General features: G+C 43.7%; 1 long non-coding RNA gene across 2 annotated transcripts in view; it reads left to right on the top strand.

Annotated features, from left to right (window-relative positions):
• The window catches only part of LOC140844420 (uncharacterized), an 84397-nt gene extending 71949 nt beyond the window's left edge, over positions 1-12448 (top strand). For both annotated transcript variants that reach the window (XR_012122671.1, XR_012122670.1), the window contains one exon: positions 7256-12448. This is a non-coding gene — a long non-coding RNA (uncharacterized lncRNA). The remainder of the gene's footprint in view (positions 1-7255) is intronic.
• Positions 12449-12865: the final 417 nt, after the last annotated feature.

Below are 12865 nucleotides of genomic sequence, written 5' to 3'. Positions count from 1 at the left end.
TTGAGCCTGAGTTTCTCATGTAGACTCATGAGATGAGCCAAAGTTTTATGTTAAAGCAGCATTTGGTCAAAAATTAGAGCTCAGACTAAAATAGAAAGTCTCTGGTCTGATAGGATCTTGCTGGGTTTGTCTTTTTAAGTCTTCTTCAGAATTCCTCAGCTGAGGAAATGGAAGATAGTATATAAGAAATTCCTTTTCATTTTGTCCTTTTTCTAAAAAAATTCAGCCATCTTAAAGTTTTTAGAAAATGCATAGTATATTGTAAAAACAATTGAAGCAATATAAAGAAAGTAAAAATCCCTCCATGATCCAACGTTACCTCAAGATTGGCTCATATCATTCTTCTAGAATGTTTAAGCATATGTGAATATAATGAAACTATATATACATATTTCAATATAAATGGGAAAATATTCTGTATATTAAGTTAGAAGGAGAGAGAGAAAGAGGACAGCATTCTGTGCAGTACTTCTTTTCTCACTGGTGAACACTTCCAGTGTTAATGCATGAAGACCTACCTTTTTAAACAATAGAATATTTAATCAATCTCTTAGATTTTAGTTGTTTCTAACCTTTCATTATCAAGAAAACATAAAGGAATAAACATCTCATGCATACAACTTCGGGTGCTTACCTGTTGTCCTACTTAAGTAGCTTGTCACACTTTTGAAAATTCAAAGCAAGTCTTTGAGCACAACATAGCAAATGTGTCTGACAGACTGTGGACATAATACATAAATCCTCTGTGAGAAAAGCAAGCTTAAGAAAGCTCAAGTGACTTATCTCACCAGCCTTTGGGTCTTATTGTTCAAGAAGTTGCCTTTCAGTGCAAGAGAGATCCTGTCCAACGTACTGGGGGTTCCCACGGATTCTGGAAATGATTATCACCTGGGTCATTTCCAGAACTACCCAGTCAATTCTTCACTGGGCTCGGTCCAGCAGTGCATCATAGTCGACCAGGCAAAAATAGAGAACTTTCTGTCTCACAGAGTTTTTATGTAACTATACAATAGAAGGCTGCTATAAGGAGTTTTAGAGCAATTTATTCTTTTGATGCCAGCAGGTTAATTTCTGGTATGGATATCTATCACCCATCTATCTTTCTATCCATCATCAATCTATCAATCCCTTATCTATCTCTATCATCAGTCTCTTTCTAAACACACACACACACACACACACACACACACACAGTATTTAAAATACTCCCCAGTGTACTGTTTCTCCTCATAGTAAAGGAATTTCCACTATATTCCCTTTAAGGGTAATGCCTCAGCTCTTCCAATGTACTAAACAAACATTTTATTTCCTTCTGGTACATTAATTTTTGGATTACTTTGGGGGACAAAACACCACCAAAGTAGTGGTTTGGCTATAAACTCCCTTGACATCTGGCCAAACTTCCAAACAACGAGGATGCAGTTGCTCTCAAGCTCTCACCACTGAGGTTTTCTGGCCATCTCTCATGTAAATGAGAAAGTTAGCATTTATACTTCTGTGGTAATAAAAACCACAACTTATCATAATATTTACCAAGTTGTGATAAGATAAAAGCTGACTTTGTGGGGCATTGGGAATAATAGTTAGCACGGCCACTCAGGGAGTGGTGAGCATCGCCAGAGTGCCTGTTTGTAGAGAGCTGCTGGGATTTTAGCTTCTCTCATCGGGCCAGGAAAGCATGGAGACAGCTTCTGGGCTCTTCTGCTCATGGCTTTCATAAGTTAGTGCCTGAGATATTGCTTCAGGTGCACAGAAAGTTCAGGGTGAGTTTGTAGTGACAGATTAGGGCTTCTCTTTGCTCTTCCTCGTGTTTTCCTGCTTGTGTCTTCAGAAATTCAACTACTGACCAGTGGAGGGTCCTTCCTTCCAATGGAAGGACTGTGTTTTCCAGAAGGCAGGACACACACCCCCAGTGGTGGGAGGAATGTTTATAGGTGGTACCCAGTGTCCAGGCATTAAGGTACTTTGAATCATAGAGCGAGAAAGTTTTTCCCTTCCTTGGATCCTCAGATTATCCAGAAGAAAGCCTCTATTTGTCTCTGTCACCCTCTAACACATGCCAACTTCCCTGCTGAACAAAGGGATGAAGGGTCAGGCTCAGCCCGCCAAATTCTGGGCAGAATTTAACAACTTGAACCTTTATCTGTCTTTACAAATAACTTCCATTTATGACAAGCAAGTGTTAGTGAATTTCTATTCATGGTAACAAGGGCAAGTTTCCTTTGACAGTACATTTAAGTGAAGCTTTTGAAATGTGAGTCATTTTTAAAATTAAAAAAAAATAATACAGGTGGGAAATTAATGTGGCAGAATCCACAAGGGAGTTCCAGGAATGGCTAAGATTTGGGAGTCTGAGAGAAAGTTCTGGGAGCATTCTCATCTCTGCCCATTCCCCTTCTTCTCTCCTCTCCAACACTCCACCCTGCACAAGTTCCCAGAGGATGTCTTGTATTCCTCAGCATTTCTGTGGGTCCCTCTGCTGAATCCTCTCTCCCCAGCTTCTGGTAATTCCTGCTTACCCAATAAGAACTGTCGCAGGAATCAGGGTCTTCCTTAGCCCCCAACCCTCACCCCCTGCCCATATGTGCCCCTTTTGTGTTCAGCACCCAGAGTTTCCCCATCAAGGCACTTCTCACCCTGTATTGCCCGTGCAGGTTGAATGTCCTTCCCTCCATGAGCTCCTTAAGAGCAAGGACTGTGTCTTATTTATGTGTCCCCACTGGCTATGTGGTGCTTGGTACAGAAGCCCCATAAATGTGTATTGACTGAAGGAGGGATGGTGAACAAAAGAAGAGGCTCCTCGGAGCTTCTCAGCTGCCTCCAAAGACCCCGCGCGCCGCCGCCCAGGGAGTCCTTCTCCCACCGCGTGTGTACCGGGAACAGCTGGGCCGGGGTCCACCCACTTCGGGGCTGCCGCCTCTCGCTCGCCGCAGCGAAGGATCGCGCGTCTTTGGGTCCGAGGGCCGCGCTGTCGAGGGCAGGGCGTCGCTCGGCGAGCTACCCGGAGGCTAGGAAGGGGCCCAGGCCGCGCGCCGCCCGGGCCCCGCTCCCGCCCGGCCCGCAGGGCGGACAGGCAGGCTGGCCTTCGCGGCCCGGGGCGCCCTGCGAAGGGGCGCGGGAGGGCACAGAACTAAACAAAACACCTTTTCCTACCGTAAAAACGAACACCTCATTACAAAATAATTCAAAGAACATGAAAGGAGGGAAGGAAAGGAAGGAAGGGCTTTCTGGAAGCCTTCCAGGTTTGTGTTGCTTTCTTGCTGTTAGCAAATGGTTGTGTTTATGATGCAAATATTGTTTTGTACCCTGATTTTGGTCATATTTTTCATATTGCTTATATATACGAAGATTTTTCTTCATATTTTATCATTATCATCATAAAGAATAATTTGTACTACCCTTATTGAAAGGAAAAAGTCATTATAAAGTAAATGAAGAAAAAGAAAATTCATCTGCAGTTTCCCTCACCAGTGTTAATATTTTAATATGTATTATTCTAGTCTGCCTCTCTCCCTCCCACTCTCTTCCTCTGTATGTGTTGTAACGTAAATGGTTACTTTGCTGAATTCCAATGATAAGCCAGGCACTCTGCAAAGCACTTTACTAATGTTTTCTTATTTAAGCATTTGTACAGCCCAATCAAGTATCATTACGCCCACTGACAAATGAGGAAAACAGGCTCATAAAGTTACAGGCCTTGTCCGGAAAGTCTCGTTAGTCATTGAAAGAGTTGAGAGTTTACTTATATCTGTGCGAGGTAAAACCTATGCTCTTAAGTCCTACACCCACCCCATCCTGCACCTGGTTTTCTGATGGCTTCATAGCAGGTCAGGAGGGCATATTCCATAGTAGAGGTTCTCCACAGTAACTGTGGATTAGGATCAACTGGAGAATTTTGGATGAAATATGGATGCTTGGGCCCCATGTGCAGATTTTCCTCGGGGGCTGAATCACTTATGTTTTCAAAGCTCCCAGGTGACCTGTATGTGCAGCCAGGGCTGAAATGCTATGTTCCTTACTTGATCGTTGGTTTCTCCACTATGGGACATGCAGGACTTGAAAACTGGATTGAAGTTCAACCAATCTGCTAGTAAATAAAAACAAAGCAGCATCTGGACACTGTGCAATGATTTCCACGTTCATAAATTTTTCACTGTCACTAAACCGAAAGCAAACATCGATTCCTTTACAGATGACCTCTGACGAGGGCAAGGTGGATCAGTAGGTGGATGGAAGCTGGTATTCAGGGTCCCTAAACATGAGCACCCCAGACCCTGGGCATGCACAGAGTATTTCAGGTCACTGGTCCATGTGTGCCTGATGAGTGCTTCATTTCCCTTCTCAGACCTCAGTAACTTCTGGCAGAGTGTATAGAGTTCATGACACAAGCACATCTGGATTTGGGGGTGTGGATCTGAAATATTTGCAGGCCAATATGTCAGGAGCAGATGTCGAACTGGCAGTGGGGAGGATGGGGTGATCTCACTGAAGGCGCCATCTGGGGCTGCGCTTGCAACCACACAGCCTTCTTTGCTGATTTCAGCTGTGCCCCCACCTGGGTGGTTCCTTGCCGGCCTTCTCCTTCACTACCAGGGGCATCCAGAAACTTGGCATTGATGCATCTCATGCTGAAAATGCCAAGAGGGTGGAAAGCAGTCACTTCTTGAAGGAGATAAGTGTCACCAACCAAGGCTGGTTGGAGCTAGACTCAGTGTCAGCCCAGAAAGGAGCTCCTGAGGCCAGAAGGAGGAGGCTGGGCCCTCTTCCTCAGCCTGGCATGGAGGATGGACCAGGGCTACCCAGACAAAGCTGGGTCTGAATAGAGATTCTACCACTTTCTAGCCTTGTCCTTTCTTGGGCAAGTCACTGCTCTGGGACTGTTTCCTCGTCTGTAAAATGTAGAAAGCTACTTCACTGGATTGTTCGGAAAATTAGAGGAGTGGCTAGCATAGAGCTGGGGCACTTGCCCCTCCCTTCCCCTTCATGTGACAGTTTATAGATTGAATATTGTCATCTGAGACCCATTTGCCATGGCACAGGAAGCAATTCAACAGAATTCAATTTCAGAAGCCTTCCGATATGCCTCTCACCTCAGTGCTCACTCTTTCACGGACTTCTCTGTCTCTGAGTCATCTCAGATGCTGTTCCTTTGCCTAGAAAGCCTTTCTCCCTCATTTTCTCCTGTCTTCCTCCAACCTGTTCAGTTCCACCTTCTCACTCTAACTCTCCTAGCTGGATGTCACCTCTCCCCTCTAGCATTACCACAGTGCTTAGGCCATGTAAGGGGCACCCAGTATGCTTAGGGCTCTGTGCTTACTGTTCACAGCCACGAGATGAAGATAACCATCTCTTCTTCTCTGAGTTGTTGGTGATGGTTAGATGAGATGTTGTGTAAAATATATAGCACTGAGTTGGGCACGTAGTAGATGCACAGTAAATGTTGGCTAATGTAAATATGACAGTATATTATGATAAGTAGTCATAGTTTTATGTAATGTAACCAATTCTGACAATAAGAAGAAGAGGAATTGTTCTGGGACTGGCAATTGAAAGAGCAGGATTGCAAAATCCAAATGGGTTCCCAGAGACCAGCTTTTTCTGGAAATGTGACTACACTGTTTAGAGTTAATGAATTTCTAGAATCCAGTTCTGTGTGGAGGGGCAAGGTTTCAAGAGCCAAGTTCTATCCACTCCAATTCTCATGCATTGTAACCCTTGGCAAATCTTCTTCACCCGAGAGTTCTGATTCTGGCTTAGCTTTCTAGCATAGTACCAGTTAATTATGGTAATAGGATAAGGCATTCTTGGGCAGCAGGGAGATGCTGGACAAGTGTGGGACAGCAGGGTTTGGGGCAGGGGATTTATTATAAGCCAAATACATGGCACCAGAGATTTGATGAGGACGTCCATGTCCATTGCAGTGAAGCTAAGGGCTGCCAGGGTGGGGTGGGTGGAAGCTTTAGGAAGACTGGGGAGGATAGTGGAATAACTGTTTCATGGGGATCAAAGACCATCTAAATGTGTGAACATGGGAAAGAGGATTGGGTAGGTTGGGGAATGCCCTGGATGAAGACAGAACCAGTACAGACAGGATGAGGTAATGTGGTTGGGAGCAGAGTCACAAGTTACCCACAGGCCCTGGAGCAGCCCTCTAGCGTGGGTGCCTTTCCTGCAGCCCAGCTGCCCTGGGGAGGGGCTCCCCACCTCCTTAACCAAAGGAGCCCAGTCAGAGGTATCATGAGACCTCTCTCTGGTGACCCTAGAACATGCAGTGTTCCCTGACTCTGAGATGCCAAACATCATTAGCTCTTTCTGTCTTTGACATCAGCCCAGTTAACCCACAGTCCTGTGGTTAGCACATGATTTGGATTACACAGACTGAAGGTGAAATCTTAGCCTTGCTTCTCCCTTGCTCTGTCACCTTGGACAAATGACATCATCTGTCTGAGTTTCAGGTCCCTGGATTCCAAAATGGGGATTGTTCATCTTATCTTACAGAGTTGTTGACAGGAGCGAAGGAGAGAATGCAGAGGCTTGTGACAGAATCAGGCAGGGGAAGCTGTGAGTGGAGAGAGAAAGCCTGTCTTAGCAATTAACAAATAGCTCCTCAGTTCATTTCATTTAGTCCTCCCAGTCATATGGACTCTACCTCATTTTATAGATGGAGAAATGATGGCTCAGAGAGGCTAAGTAACTTGTCCTAGGTCACAGGACTAGAAAGTAGCCCAGCTAAGATTTGAACCCAGGTCTCTCAAACTCTACAACACTACCCTACCTCCCACATGAGGCACCTGTGCATCTCTAGGTTATTTGTTTCTGGGCACAGTCAGTGCTGGCTGCTCTGCTGGGCACAAAGAAACCTTCTTAACTTGCTGACAGTTCGCTCTAAGAGCCCTGCTTCTTGCCCTTTCTCTTCTCATTTATCTACAGACCCCCCAGATGGCCATGGAGGTAGCCAGGTGGCCAAGAATTTCAGTTAGAGAAGAGTTCATTTGCTTTCCATCCAAGATGACCGTGCATTTTCCAGGCAAAATCAGGAGCCCTTAATGCACAGGAGCAGTTGAGTGTGGCCTGGGCCTCCCCTTCATTTCTGAGTTAGTCCCAACAGAGGGCTCACCGTGTTGTTATGTGTCCTTATTCGTTAAGGATTTTCTGTATTGAGATGCAACCTAATTAGGGTTGAGCTCAAAGCCTGTTTGTTCGGGGACTTAGTTCATAAAAGATTAATGTTCATTTTCCTTGGTTTTTGTTGCAGAATTCAGCTGGAAAAAATCCAGGATGCACTTCATCCAAGAGAAGTAGCACTTTGGTGGTTTGTGAAAATCCCTTTTCCTTCATGTTAAAACCTTGTTTTTTATGTCCCCTGCCCCCACCCCACTCTAGCATTTTAGTTTCTGAAGATGTGTAAGAGAGAAAATGAATTCTACAATTAGAGAAATCTATTGGAGATACCATTCAAAAGGAACATATTTTCTTATAGATAATTTTAAAAAAAAGCAGGTAGCAAATAAAACAGGACACATTGCAAAAACAATTCCTGCATTCATTCATTTATTTATTCCATCATTCAGGAAGCATTTATTGAACACTTGGTATATGCCCAACACTGTTTCCATTGTGCATTTCATCTGACTTTTCTTTTTGTGATTTACTTGAGCGATTAATTCCAGCATTGGAGTGCTGATAGACAGTGCTTCCTACATATGCATGGGTAGCTTCTGACAATACTTCTGCTGAAAGAAAAACATACCTATCCAGTTTTAAAAAATCTGTCGTATTCCCTGAAACAAAAGTAATATGTGACAATGGTAAAAATGTCCAACATTATGGATTGATTAAATTTAATACATAAACCTTTTATAATCCCAATCTGCAGAGATTTCAATTGCTAATGGATTATTGTATATTCTTCCAGGTCTATTTTTAAGCAGCAAGTTTTAACAAAATAATTTTATTTACAGAAAATGGACAACAGCACTTTTGCAACTTGCATTGTTCACTTAATAACTTCTGGTTTCATGATGTGCTGTCCACATGCTTGTTTTAATGACTGTATTCCATTCCATTGGATAACATTTTCCCACCAGTTCTCCATTCAAGATATTTTGCTTGTTTCTAATTTGCTCTCATCACAAATAATACTTTATTGGACTTTCTTGTAACTAATTTTGGGCATTTCTATGAGTTATTTCTCTGGATAGATTCCTAGTAGTAGGAATGTACTGAGCCAAAGTGATTAATAACTTGTTTTGCTCGTTTCTCAATTGTTGTATGAAATGTCAAGACCTTTCGCACACTAATATTTTCTCTTCTGTAATCCTTCCCCTCATACCCTCTTTTCTCTAATTCCATTCCTTTGGAAATATTTTAGAGCAAGACCAAAGTGATAACAGGTATTGAGAGAATATTGCTGTGGTTTCGAAAGGGAGAAAAAGTAGAACAAGGCTGAATTTTCTTTGCTCAGAGCAGCTCTTGGCTGCCTGTGAGTGAACAAAAATAGCCTCTTCTCTCCCCTTGAGCCAACATCCCCTGAGAGACGCAAAGCCCAGGTTTGCTTTTCTTTATGTTTCACAGGTGACCTGGCTGGTAGAAAAAAACAATAGTCATGGGGTGAGCATCATTTAAATGTAATAAGTGACCATATTTCTGAAGGAGATAGTGACATTTGACTGGTTCTTCAAAACTATGCGAGGGAATACAATCATCACAGGACACAGAATCTTAGTAAGGCTGGATGAGCCATTTCTGTGTTGGGTGAATTTAGGAACAAAATAGTTAGTTCTCTTCCAGTTATACATTTTAAAAGATTTATGAACACATATGTCTCTCCAAAACCTACATTTAAGGGCTTTTGACATTTTTCTCTTTGTTAAAACCAAAAACTCATAGCTGGATATATTGAGAGATGCAAGTCTCATTTATGTGGGTGTCTGTAACATTTTTACTTCTGTTTTTTTTTGGGCCACAACTAAATGGGAGACCTGTGTTCCTTCAAAGACCCCAAAAGGGGGGCTTTCTTTGGAAGGATGAAGCCTCAACGTTTTCCCTATCTCCTGGCTGATTTTGCTAACTCTCTCCAACAGAGGGCGGTACATTTCTCTCATTGGCCTGCTCAAGTTTGAAAAATATTCTGTAAAAACAGGCGATTCTCAGGATCTTAGAATCCAAGTACTTTCTTCTTTATTAAACTCACTTCTAGTCCACTTCTGAGAACAATACACAAGCAGATATTCCAAACATAGGATGGGCATGGGGTATTTAAGTATTTGTTATCCTAGAAATAGCTTAGGTTCATAACAGGCTTAGGTTCATAACTATGAACAGAGTACACTAGTTTCCTCAATGTCGTGAAGTTCCTTCTTTCTGGTTTTGCTTTTACTTTGGTTTTTTAAGTCTCACTATCCTGGAAAATGAGGAGAGTTGAGTTTGAAAAATTATTTTATAATTATTTATAATTGCATCTCTTCTTAACACTATTCATTATCAAGTTTTTTTTTCTGTTGTCAGTTTGGATATTTATTTCAGGGAAGAAAATGTTAGAGGCCTATTGCCTCCTGGAGCCAGGAAGGGGGGCCAGGAGAGAGCCCACCTCTCCTGGTTGTGTTGATGGAAGGACCTGCCACTCTCAGCAAAAAGAATTTGCCATTAATTACAAACAATCCCACACTGTTTCCCTTGGATTGGCACAATGATTTTTAGCATAATCAAGAGTTGGAGCCAATGCCAATCACTGTCTGCCAGTTAGAGTTTCTATCCTTCAAACTCCATCACAAGGGAGACAAGGCTGAGGAGGCACTGCCCAGAGGAGCCGAGGAGTAGGACAAAGCCAGGAGAAGGGAGCAGTCATTGCCAGGGCCAGAGCTTTGTCCCCTGGTCCCCTCTGGATCACTGCTGGGGGACAGAAGCTGGCAGCTTGAAGGGCCTTGGCCTAGGTGGTAAGAACAACTGAGACCTGAGCTGGGTTTCTGTTGCTTTCTTTCCAGTGGTGGTGTGTCTCCCAGACTGGCCCCCATAACCAGAGGACCTGGTGTCCATACCCTTGTGAGGTCCCCTCCGACTCTTCCCAGGAATCTGGATTGTAGCTATGACTCACTTTAACCAGTAAGATATGGCAGAAATGATACTGTGCCAGTTCCAGGCATTGAGCTTCTGCTTGTGTGCTCTCGGGAGCCATCCACCAGGTAAGCAGTCCAGCTGCCCTGCTGGAGAGGGTGACCCTCATGGAGAAGGAAGTGGCGTGAAAGGGCACCAATATGCCCTACACGTGAATGAAGAAGCCATTTTCACATTCCCATCCAGCTGAAGCCATGCAACTCCAGACACACATGCCATCTGTTGTCACTGCCTAAGTCATACCCAAGTGAGCCTAGCAGAAGAACTGCCCAGCTGAGTCCAGTCAGCTCACAGAGTTGTGAGCTATAAGAATAAACTATTTTAAACCATTAAGTTTGGGGGTGGGTTGTTACCTTGCATTATATAACACAAGCACTGCCCCTGTTAATTTAGTACTTTCTGGCAAATGGTCCTGACCCCCTCTGAGGCATGAACTCTGGCTGTCAGGAGAAGGCTTTCTGCTCGCAGGCACAAAGGAGGGCAGTGAGGGTGGTACGTGTGGGGCTGAGGAGGGTTCTCTGCTGTGATTAGGACACCTGGTATCTAGGGTGACGCGGACACCAACTAGCTGTGTGATCTTGTGCAAATAAATGTCCTTATTTGAAAAGGATGATAGTTGAACTATTAGAGAGGCAAATAAGAAGCCACCACTTTCCATTTATCTATGGCAGATAGAAATGAGCTGTGGCTTGACTGAGCCTCTGCTTGGCCTTAGAAACCTTCTCCACTCAAACAGCTGCTACCTTCTGATCAGAGTTGGCTCATCAGATGAATCCTGTTTGCTAACCTTTAACTGGATGGTTTCTAATTCCTCTTCTAGCACTTTTGAAAACTAATTCATTAGCTGTGGAAATAAAATGTATTTGGAATAGGGAGAATCACTTCCTGTTGAGACCTCTCAGTGGTGCCCCTTTGCCTCAGGAGAAATCTGTGTTCCCTAGAGGGGTCGGCAGAGCTCTGTGTCATCGAAACCTTGTCTGTCTCTTCAGGAGCAGCCTCCTGTAGCTCCTTACCTGTACCCTGTACCCAGGCCCACAGGTTTTACATTCCACTGCAGTGATTTCTTTACTAGCTTGCATCTCTGCTCAACTGTGAGCTCCTTGAGGCCAGGGACAAAATTTTATCCATCCATATTCATCCCCAGCACCCTGCATGTGCTGAGAATCTACTATGATTAGGTAAATGTTAGACGACTTATGGACGAACTAATGAAATAGCTACTGACAACTATTTCAGTTATCAGCCTTTTGGGACGGCCTTGGGTTTGTTCTTTGGGGCTTCGGCCTTTTGCAGGCATCCTTAGCAAAGGATGAACATGAGCTTTGGTGGGCTTGAGCATTGCAAACTAAAACCCCCTCCAGAAGTCAGGTCCAGCCAGGAGTAACCTAATTGTGTCCATGGAGTCTTTGAAAATTCTTAGTTGATGTCACCTTAGACCAGGGTCATAAAGTCAAATGCTGGCAGAAGGTACACAGATAAAGTGGAGAGTGAAGTAGACGTGGCCCATCCAAAAGCCCCAGCCCCTGTGGCCCTCCCACTGGTGGCTGCTGTGCAAGGTCACGAGTGTCCAGGAAGCCCAGTATTGCTCTTGGGCTCACATTGTCACCAGCATTCAGACTGCTGCTTGGCATTGAGATGTTTGTTGAACAAATAATTGACCTGCCTCCCTTTTCAGAGCCACCGGAAGAATCAACAAAGAATCAGAGAAGTGAGGTGGGACGGTAGAAGAAGAGGAGACCAAAACTAGCTACAATTCATTGAGCATCTGCTAAATACTCAGTGTGATGGTAGATTTTTACCTAAATTATCTCATTAAGCCCTTACAGCAAGCATCTGAGCCAGATTTTACAATACCTGAATAGTAAATGAGAGATCTGAAACTCAGAGAGGTTAAGTATATTGCCTAAGAACACACAGCTAGGAAGTGGCTGAGCTGGACTTTAAACACAGCTGTTTTCCTTTATGCTTGTTTTACATTTAGATAACTCAGAACTGCTTTTTCCATCTTCTCAGGACTAAGTGTGTGACTTTGTTAGTTTCTTCATCTATAAAATGGGGGTGATAATAGTGCCTACTTCATAGTGTTACGATGAAATGAGTAAATCATGTAAAGTGCTCAGAATAGTGCATAGAAGGCACTCACTAGAAATTAGCATTTTGTTCATTTTCATTGTTTTTTTACTCTGTCAGTGAACTTTGCTCAATATTGACTGTACAAGAAACTGGGTGCTACTCCTAGTAAATTGCTTAAAATTCTAAATCTGCAGTCTGTTTTTATAATCTATTTTTAAATTTTTTCAGAACTTTTTCTCTTTTTTTAATCATTGTCTTTGTTTGCCATCTGTTTTAAAACAGCCATCTTAACACAGGCTCTGATCAGAACCTTCTCTTCTAGAAATGGATGAGTGGAGGAACATTTTGGTGTATGAGGTATTTTCAGATATTAACAGTGGCAACGGTCTTGGAGTGAGAACCCCGGCATGGCTATCTCAGATTGGCTGTGTGACACTGGCAGGCTGCAACCCTCCCTCAGAGCCTCGGTTTCTGCATCTGGAAAAAGAAAACAACAGTAAACTTTGCATGTCCCTCTTGGTGTTCCTATGAGGACCCACCACAGGGGTGCCTGGGGCTGCAAAATGACAAGGACAAAGGAGAGGGTGGCCCTAAAGGCTGCAGAGTCCCCAGAAGCTGGGGCGAACCCCAGGGCAGACCAACAGCCCCTGTAAGAAGGCTGAGCATCTGAATAATGAAC

The sequence above is a fragment of the Manis javanica genome, chromosome 11, assembly GCF_040802235.1.
Source record: "Manis javanica isolate MJ-LG chromosome 11, MJ_LKY, whole genome shotgun sequence".
Taxonomy (NCBI): Eukaryota; Metazoa; Chordata; class Mammalia; order Pholidota; family Manidae; genus Manis; species Manis javanica.
Note: the sequence above shows the minus strand (reverse complement) of the source record. Positions and strands in the feature narration are given on the sequence as shown.